At 43.7% G+C, this 10,384-nt stretch overlaps 1 long non-coding RNA gene across 2 annotated transcripts in view; it reads left to right on the forward strand.

Moving 5' to 3' along the window:
- Window positions 1-1,272: 1,272 nt before the first annotated feature.
- LOC106781152 (uncharacterized) overlaps window positions 1,273-10,384 on the forward strand; it is a 57,181-nt gene continuing 48,069 nt past the window's right edge. For both annotated transcript variants that reach the window (XR_011425971.1, XR_011425972.1), the window contains exons 1-4: window positions 1,273-1,543; window positions 6,132-6,263; window positions 7,108-7,173; window positions 9,874-10,177. This is a non-coding gene — a long non-coding RNA (uncharacterized lncRNA). The remainder of the gene's footprint in view (window positions 1,544-6,131; window positions 6,264-7,107; window positions 7,174-9,873; window positions 10,178-10,384) is intronic.

Below are 10,384 nucleotides of genomic sequence, written 5' to 3' on the forward strand. Positions count from 1 at the left end.
AACTTAGCCACTCGGCCACGGGGCTGGCCCCAGGAATATTTTTTGATGTAACTTCAAAGTTGAAGGTGCCAAGTTGTAAGTTTGCAAACTCTGCTGTGCTAACTGATGTCGTTCTTTTTGCAAATATCAACTTACTAATGTGCACCTACTTGGAAATATGTAGAATATTCCTGAGTTGTAGATGCTTGTGGATTTCAACTTGGTTAGACTGTGACTATCCCAGAAATGTTAAAGCTAGTGATCGTTTTACCCATTCATTTATTCCTTTATTCCAGAACTCTCACCTCTCTGACCTGTTGTTTACCTAGCTCTCCAATGGTTGTGAAGATTATTAACAGTGTTTGTAAGATATTTTCAGAAACTAGAAAATAGAAAGTAAAAAGCATTCCCTGTTACAATTATCTACAGGTTAATCTGAAATTTATTGCCCCTTCTGCCTTCAGACCTACTGTAGGACATGCTGTCCTTTGCCGTTCCACTTGTAGCCAAATTCAGAGTTTTCCTAACAGGGACAGCTCCCTGTGCCTGATGCTGTGTGGAAATCTTAGTCTTCAGCTCCACTCTTATCCCTCTCAGTTATTTATCGGTATTTTTGAAAATATACATAGCATCACCCTGTAACATGATACCTGGCACAGGGTAGGAATCCAATGAAAGTTTCACTCTAAGTGGGAGAGTAGGTTGTTACAGTGTTTTTGGAGGGGAATTAGAGGGTACTTTAAAAATTGTAAGTTTGCATATCCTTTCCAGCAATTCTACTTCTAGGAATTTAAAAGTAGCTGTACTCACGCGTGAGGATGTTCACATTGCAGTCTCTCTGTAGCAGAGGACAAAAGTACTGAAAACAACTAAAAGTCCACCAACATTGGACTCATAAATTTTGGTGATTGTACTGAATGGAATAGTATGCAAGCATTAAAAGGAATAGAATGGATGTATGAATAAATGGACTGGAAAGCTGAGGGTCAGAGGTCGATTGTAGAACATGTAGAGTACGCTGCTTTTACATGAAATAGAGGATATGCATATAGGTACAAAGAAATCTTTATATAAAATATACGAGTGAACGTAAGCACTTGGAAAATATCTGGAGAAGCACACAAGGAACTGGGGGAATTGACTTCACTTTTCATTGCATGTCCTGCAGTGTTTGAAATCTCAAGGCGGTGACAAGCCTGCGCTCATCTGCATGAGCTGTACTACCGGCCTCCGGCGAAGGAGGGCGCCGTAGCCGCCAGAGTGCTGTTCCCTGATCGGGCTTCTCTGGCAGCCGGCCTGGTGACGTCATCAGGCCAGGCGGTGTCGCATGCGCTGTGGTAGGGATTTGGGCGCTGCCTGGTTTCCTACGCAGGTTCTTGCGGTTGGGGGTCTTGTTCTGACCCCGAGGGCGCCGGACTGGGGAGTCTGTCAGTCTTGGCGGCAGGGGGGCATCTTGGGGCCCACATGAGGCAATGGCTTCATGCCCGCCGCGGCCAGGTCCGCGGACCCCTCTTTTCGGACCTTCTTCAGCCAAGAGGAAGGGCAGAAACCACGTTCCCGAAAGGTAAGACGCTTTGGCCCCTGGGCGTAGCCCTGCCGCCTCTCAGCTCCTGGGTCTGGGTCTCGTCCACTGGGGTCTCTGCCTGTCACTGTTGAGGCCGCGTGCTTGGCCCCTCCGCCCCTTTCTCGGAGGCATTGACCGTCTGGCTGCTCCGCGTACAGTGGCTGAAACGGACGGTATGAGATGTTCTGATTTCTCCCCATCCTTTTAAAAGCGAGGCTCTGGCCATTGCTCGGGTCAAGTGCAGAGGGACTGCTTTCTAGGATGGTCTGTCAGTGCTGGGGACGGTACTTAAATATCGAAACTGAGTCCCGCTCAGTTCCTCAAACTGTGTTGTTTGGGCACGGAAAATGTGAGTGATGAGAACCAGGTGTGAGTGAAGAAGGCCTCCGCAACCGCTGAACTCTCTGCGGAAAATGTTGGATTGTGTCGTTGCCGGGAATCACGAAGGGCAGGAGTAGCTGCCTACCGGGTCTCATCTGAGAGCTCTTCCTCTACACGTTCAAACGATTAATTGTGAGACTTTGCTGTTGTGTGCAGTGAGCTCGTTTTTATTCCTTGAGACCTTCCTTTCGTCCAGCTCATACCTCATGAAGTCCCTTTCATTTGACCTCCTGAATATCTTGGAACCTGTCCCCTGACTTCCCTCAGCATCCTCATACGGAATGTGCCTGTTCTTTTGCATGTAGGTCCTGACTAGTGTGCGTGTATCCACTGTCGTTTCCTTCCAATGCATTCTTCACGCAGGAAATCTTTTTAATATGCAAGTCGGAACATTGCTCAGAAACATCACTCAAAAACGTTGTTTTAAGAGTGAAAACGAACTCTTGACCCTGGCCTTGAAGAGTCTGCCTGGTCTAGAATCCTCTCTGCTTCTTCGGCCCGGTCTTGTGCCCCTTTTGCCCTCACTGTGTGTGCTTCAGATTCACGGGGTTGACCTCGGTGAGTTCTCCCTCATCCTGCAGAGGTCAGCTGAAAGATTACTTTTCAGTGTGACTCCTAGCACTAAGTGAAGTTCACAGCCCCTTTCCCATCCGATTTTCCTTTAAAATATGAATTTGAAGGTCCGCACGTAATGAATTTGATGACTTCAGTTGTATGAGGACTAAAAATAAACCGTGAAGTGAAAGAACTGAATCTAAACGATTTCGGTCAGCGTGTGAGTATCGATGAACCTTAGCATTCAGGACTGGGCTGGCTTATCAGGGCTAGAGAAGGGCTGGCCATCTGTGGTCTTAGGCCTTGTTTGTGGAGACCTTTGCTCTGTTTGGTTGCCTTGCATATTTTCAAGATGGGGAACAGGAAGAAGGGGAGAACAGGTGGTCACTAGGTGGGGTTGAAGAAGGGGAGCAGCAAGATGCCAAGCAGAGAGCAGAGGGGACCCGCTGAGTGGGCTGTGAATTCCGTTTTCAAGGAGCCCCGTTGTACGCAGGGAGACAGTCTGATGTCAAATTTGGCTCACAGAAAGTGTATTAATAGGTGGAAAGACTGTCTCCCAGTTGGACAGCGGATAGCTAGGACTTGTGTCCTTGTTCTCAAAGTTCCTATCAAAAAGATAAGAAAAGTTAATTCAGTATTCTTTCAGAAATCTGAATTCACCGTGCAGAACTCTGATTCCCACCCTATCTGACTCCATTTCCACTTTTTATAGTAATATTTTGTAACATCCCCTTTACTCTCCTGAAGTGAAATTCATATATATACCCAACGTGCTTCCACACTTAAGTTTAAGGGAAAAAATCAGTGTAATGCTCTAACTATAAAATAAAGGAGAAATAAAATAAAGTAATTTAGAATAGAGTAATATGTGTTTACATTTCCATATGTCAATGTTTGGGCATGGCTTCACTAAAAATAAAGGAATTGTCAGTTGCTTGCACCATGAATGCCAAAGCTGCCCATGCTCACTGATCTGGGTGGGTATGTTGCCTTAGTGGCAGGAGTTTCAATGATTGTGAGCTGCGCTAAGTAGATTTCCAAAGAAAACAAAGTACAGTCTTCACTAGGATGATAAGATGGTTTCCATGCTGGACATTCAATGTCCCTGAAAACTGCAAAGAAACCCTTTGTGTTTATGTGTGTAATGGAGTTAGGTTCTAAGGCTTAGATACTTGTGAACACTTTTTCACCTCTATGGATGTTGAATAAGACTTTGAAAAGTCATCCAGGTGTGAGACCCACTTGTGGGAGTGTTCTGAATTTGGCAAGATGTGTTATACCCATGCCCGTCAGCCACTAAATGCCAGTAAAACCCCTCCCATCCCATCCTCACAACCACAAAAATGCCCGGGATCAGCAAGGTCAGGATTTCAGCATGGAAACTCTGAAAAACTGTGTTTTTGTTTGAAGGAAGAAAGGAATAGGTGGGGAAGGCATTTGACTGACATGAAAAAGGTGAGAAGAGATTCCATGTCTCATCACCCTGCCCGGCACAGCGTGGATTAGTGTCAGGGAGAGCCCACTTTGACTACTGGGAATTTATTTAATTTGTGTCTCGTAGGTCAGGAGTGGGTTTTCACCTACTCTGTCAATTCTTCTGCATCTCTGGACTTAAACATTAGTGATTTCTTAAAGATAAGCAAATAGTTCTGATTCACATCTGGCAACACCAAACATGGTCCTGGACACATCATAACTACTTTCCAGTCTTTGTTGAATGAGTGAACTGACGGCCCACCCCCACCCGCATTGGCGGTGCCTGTGAATTTCCTCCTATATTCCTCCTCCTCTCCGAGATTGTCCTCACTCCTCGGTCCCTGCTCCACGGTCTCTGCAAGGGGATCCTGAGGTTCCCCCGGGTCCCTGCTCAGCCCCTTTTCTTCAAGGACATCAGCAGGGAGAAGCAGGAAGAGTCTTCAGTCTCCTTTCTTCCGCACAGCCAACATCTTTCCTGTGTGACGTGGTTATAGGAAGCCTCTTCTAGTTCTGTGTGCACAAGGTGTTCTCTTCAGTGTTGGGACTGTTTAAGGCGCCATCAAGGGGGTTGCGAAGCTGCAGGGCCACTCCCAGTGCAGTCCCTGTTCACGCAGTAGAGGTAGGGAGATGAATGACCCCTGCGTGGCAGTGGAATGGGACAAGGTGTCCTGGGTGTTTGAGGGAAGTCACCCAAGGCAAAGGTACCTCAGTACCTGGCAGTCGAGTGTCAGGCACAGTGGACTGTCAAGTGGCAAATGATGTGTCACAGAAATGTCACAGCAGAAATGCCTAGGAATGGAAAGGAGGGGGAAATGACAACAGACAGGGTTAATCAAGGAAGGCTTCCTAAGCGGTTTGTGACTAAATGAGTTACCTCAGGTTGGCTGTTGTTCAGATAGCTGGAGACGGTAATGATCCTCCAGCTCCAAGTCTGGAAGAAACTGACAGGAGAGATTGTACGCCTTGTTGTAATTAACACAGTCTTCAAACCTTTCACAGTGTTCGGTGGAAGACTCAGCATCGTAGATCTGTCAGATCTGCCTAAGTTAATTTGTAAATTTAGCATCATCTCATATCATCTGATTCTAAAGCTCGTATAGCAAAAGAAACTTACATCACCAGGAAAATTCTGAAAAAAAAGAGCAGTGGAGGGGGTTCATGCAGCCGTACCAGAAATTAAGCCACATTAGAAGTGTGGCTGGAGCACAAGGGATTTTTAGGGCAGTGAAGCTAATCTGTCTGATACTATAGGGGTAAATACATGTCATGGTACATTGGCCGAAATCCATCAAATATACAACACAGAGTGACGCGTGATGTGAGCTATTGACTTTGATTGATAATGATGTGTTGACGTTCGTTCACTGATCCTAACAAATGGGGCACACTGCTGTGGAACGTTGATGGTGGGGAAGGCTGTGTGGGGTGAAGGAGAGAGGATTAGTGAGAACTCTTTACTTTCTGCTCTGTTTTCTATGAAGCTAAAGCTGCTCTGAAAAGTAGTCTATTTGTTTTTTATTTTTGTGTGAGGAAGATTGGCCCTGAGCTAACATCTGTGCCTATGTTTCTCTGTTTCATGTGGGATGCCAGCTAGCGTGGCTCAACCACCGGTCCCAGGTCACCACTCTGGATCCAAACCTGCGAAGCCTGGGCTGCTGAAGCAGAGTCTGTGAACTTAACCACTATGCCACTAGGCTGGCCCCCTCTGTTACTTTTTTAAAAGATGTGTTGCTGGCACTTGAATAACCAAATAGATCGATGGAACAGAGTACATAAATGAAAGAAATACAGAAAAGAATATTTAGCAGTAAGAGCCATCCTTCATTTATGTAGATATTCTAGGAGTATTTATAAGTGCCTTTTTATAGGCACTCCACTTGGAGCTGGAGGTACAGTGGTGGACAACACTGATGTGGTCCCTGCCTTCTGGGAGTTTACAGTCTGGTTGGGAACCCACGTGAAACAAATACAGAAATAAATCTGTAGACGTGAGCTTATTTTCTTCCCTCTAATCCCTGGAAGGAAGGATTGTAATGTAGCTCGTAACTTCCAGAAGAGTGGAAACTTTCCTCTGAATCACACTGTTTGTTAGCATCACAGGGCTTGAATGAATTGGTGGTATAAGAAAGGATTTTAAGGACACATTTGCTCTTTCTTACCTCATTCTCTCTGACAGAGTTTGGAGAAGAATCTTGCTCCAGAAGAATGTTTTCACCCCTTGGATGTTTCTAGCAAAATCTGAGAGCAGAATGAAGAACTTGGACTGATTATTGATGTAACACACACTCGCCACTAATACAAACCAGAGGTAAATGGAACCCTTAGTGAAAAGACCATCTTTGTTCTTATAGTGTAATAATCATAGTAATTCAGTAGTTATAATGCTGGCCTTCTCTCATGGGTAGTATTTCAAAAAGGGAACCAAGTGGTTTCCTTAATTACACTTTTCTAATTGCTGTCTCAAAAAGAGATTAGAGACTTGAATCGAAATATAATATTTGGCAATAGCCTCTGTACATGCTTGAGAAATACTATAGACTTCCATTTTCTCTCTCTTTATATATATACATACATATATATATATATATATATATATATTTTTTTTTTTTTTTTTTTGCCTGGGAAGTTTCATCCTGAGGTAACATCGTTGCCAACCTTCCTCTTCTTTTGCTTGAGGAAGATGAGCTCTGAGCTAACATCTGTGCCAATCTTCTGTAATTTGTATGTGGGTCAGTGCCACAGCACGGCTGACAAGTAGTATAGGTCCGAGCCCAGGATTTGAACCCGCGAACCCAGGCCATCAAAGCAGAATGCACCTAGCTTAACCACTACGCCATGGCGCCAGCCCCTCTGTTCTATATTTTGAATGTCAAGTCAACTTTTAGTAAGAAAAGTAGTAGCCTAAAAGAAAAGAAAGGAATATCCATGATGTCTTTAGCAGTTATTTTAAATAGTTGTCAGAGCACGTGTAAGCATCTCGGTAGAAGACAGTTCTCTAAATTTTATGCTTTCTTTTCCTGATATCTTTGGACACACCAGGGAAACTCATACGTTCTGTGTGGCATTATCAGTGAGAAAGAATTGTCCTCCTTCTGACCAGTTCCATGGCCTTGGGAAACAATAACACCTAATGTCTCTTAACATTTGTACAGGCCTACCTCGGAGATCTTGCGGGTTCTCTTCCAGGTCACTGAATAAAGTGAATATCGCAATATAAAGTGAGTGGCACTAATAATTTGGTTTCCCAGTGCATGTAGAAGTTATGTTTACACGACACTGTAGTCTGTTAAGTTTCAATAGCATTAGGTCTTGAAGAACAATGTACATACCTTGATTAAATAATACTTTATTGCTATAAATGCTAACCATCTTCTGAGCCTTCAGCAAGTTGTAATCGTGTTGCTGATGGAGGGTCTCGTAAGAAATGCAGCGTCTGTGAAGCACGGTAGAGCGAAGCACAGTACAGTGAGGTAGGCCTGTACAGCAGCTGCCATTTAAAAAGTGCGTGCACACACATTAAGTCAGTGAATCCGCACAGCAGGCCTTTGCTGATGAAGTGGGAGTGGTACTAACGTCCCCTCCTGAGTGCTTCCTCTGCGCTGAGCCCGGAGCATAGACGGTGACAGTGACTCATTTCACAGATGGTGAAACTGAGGCCCAGAAAAGGAAGAATTGAAACTTGAACTCGGGTATTCCTTTTGCTTTATTTTTTTGATGTGGTAAAATATACATAATATTTATCATTTTAACCATTCATAAGTGTACAGTTCAGTGGCATGAAGTGCATTCATGATGTTGTGCAGCCGTCCCCACTGCCTGTAACCACAAGTTCCATCATCCTGAACAAAAGCTCTGTAACCATTACAAAATAACAACCCCATTTCCCCTCCCTCAGCCCCTGGTGACCTCTATTCTACTTGTTGTCTTCATGAATTTGCCTGTTCTGGGTACCTAACATTAGCGGAATCATACAATATTTTTCCTTCTGTATCTGGCTGATTTCGCTGAACATAGTGTTTTCAGGGTTCATCCATGTTACAGCATGTAACAAAATGTCTCTCCTTTTTATGGCCAAATAACATTCCACTGTGTATACATACCTCATTGTGTTTATCCATTCATCTGTCGATGGACAGCTGGGTTGTTTCCACCTTGTGGCTCTTGTGCATCATGCTGCTGTGAACATTGTGTACAAATATTTGTTCAAATCGTTGCTTTCAATTCTGTTAGATGTATAGGTAGGAGTAGAGATGTTGGATCACAAAGGAGTTGTATGTCTATCCTTTGGAAAGTGCCAAAAACTTTTCCACAGTGTCATTCTGTTTTTAAACAATTACCACAAATTTTGAAGTTATACAGGAGCAGACCTAATGCTGTGGCGTTCGTGGACCACCCATGAACTCATCCAGCTTGAATATTTATCAGCTTATGGCTGTCGTGTTTCCTCTCTACCCCTACGTGTTTCACCGTATTCCATAGTTTTTTGAAGCAGATGCCCAATATCATATAATTTCACCTGTCTATTTTTGGTATGTATATTTAAAGTGTCAGACTATTGTTCCTTAATATCCTCCTTTCTTATTAAATATCCAGTCAGTTCTCAAATTCCCAGTTGCCTCCTAAATGTCATAGAAATTGTTTTTAGGGGTTTGAGTTGGGTCTAACTTAGGCCCACACTTTGCATTTCATTGTTAGGTTTCTGACATCTTATTTAATCTATGGGTTCTCCCCCAATGTGTCTCTCACCTTCTTTTTATTTTCCTCTCGAATTTGACTTTTTGAAGAAACCCGGTAGTTTGTCCCGTCTGAAGACGACATTACAGATAATACAAGAGTGAATGAACACAATGGATAATGCCTTAATAGAAATAAGAAAAGGAGAAAGTTTTAAAAAATATGTAAGTAGAAAAAAGAATTCTAGAGAAATGCCAAATATTAGAGACAAGCGACAAAGTCAGGGCAGTTATGAAAAGAGTAATTCAAACATAATGTAAGAATTTAGTGTACCATAAGAGTGACACTTCAAATCAGTGGGACCCATTAGTCAGTAAATTGTGAGACATCCATGTTGGGGTGTAAATCATTTCTCTGGAAGGATCCGCAGCGTGGCAAAAGTAAATGTGTCTAAGGGAGGAAGGAATTGGGTGGCTGGGGAACTTGGGGAAAAGGGTGAACTTCCATTGAATCCCCTTTCGTACCTTTTTCACGTTCTCTCCTGTGAATCTATTACCTCTGAGGTCTGCCTGCCTGAGTTCACACCCCAGCTCGCCCAGTTGCTGACTCTTCACCTTGGGCCAATTCTTGACACTCTCCAAGCCTATCTCCTTATCTGTGAAATGGAATTGATGACCCAAGGGGTGCTTCCTAACACAATATAAATTCTCAACAAATGTAAATGACTAGGGGAAACAACCTAAATGTCCATGAACTGAGGAAAGGATAAACAAGTGTGGTGGATCCATACAATAGAATATTTTACAGTCCTAAAAAAGAATGAAAGGCTGACACATACTACAACATGGATGAACTTTGAAAACATTCTGCTAAGTGAAAGAAGCCAGACACAAAGGCCACGTATTGTGGTATATTTCATATGTATGAAATGTCTAGAAAAGACAAGTCCATAGAGACAGAAAACAGCTGAGTAGTTGCCTGGGGCTGGAGAGAAGAGGGAATGAGGAGCAGCCTCTAATGGTTGGGGGGGCGTTTCTTTTAGGGGTGATGAAAATGTGATGTGTTAGATAATGCTGGTGGTTGCCTGTGCTTGTGAATGTACTAAATGCCACTGAATTTACAATTTCAAAAGATGGATTTCTATGGTATGTGAATTATATCTTAATAAAAATAATTTTAGAAATGTAAATTACCAATTTTCCCATGATAATTATCTGCTATCCCCATCTCCCCCCCTCCCCCAGCATTCCCTTTTATGCCCCCGCTCCCCCCGCTCACCCCCTCCAGGTGCTCTACAAGCCTCCCAAGGAGCGACTCTGGACCCTTGGGCACATACGTCCTGCCCTCGTGGAGCAGCGACCCAGTGCTCACGTGCTCCCACCGCTCTCCTGCCCTGTGATCGACGCTTCCAGTGGATTTTTCTTGTGTGCTTTTGGATGATGGCGATGTTTAGAGAGGGCAGAAACAGACCAGGTGGATTGAGGAGGCCCTGGCAGGCGCCTCAAGTTAATGTTTATGAAGAGATGTTTTTCCAAAGAAAATGTACAGGTGACCAACAGGCTTATGAAAAGATGTTCAACGTGACTAGTTTTTAGGGAAATGCATTCAAAACTAAAATGAGTTATCACCTCCTCCCCATCAGAAAGGCTATTATTAAAAAAACAAGAAATAGCAGGTGTTGGAAGGGTGTGCAGAAAAGGGAACACTTGTATAGTGCTGGTCAGAATGTTAACTGGTACAGCCACTATGGAAAGC

This window comes from Equus caballus, chromosome 15 (genome assembly GCF_041296265.1).
Source record: "Equus caballus isolate H_3958 breed thoroughbred chromosome 15, TB-T2T, whole genome shotgun sequence".
Lineage (NCBI taxonomy): Eukaryota > Metazoa > Chordata > Mammalia > Perissodactyla > Equidae > Equus > Equus caballus.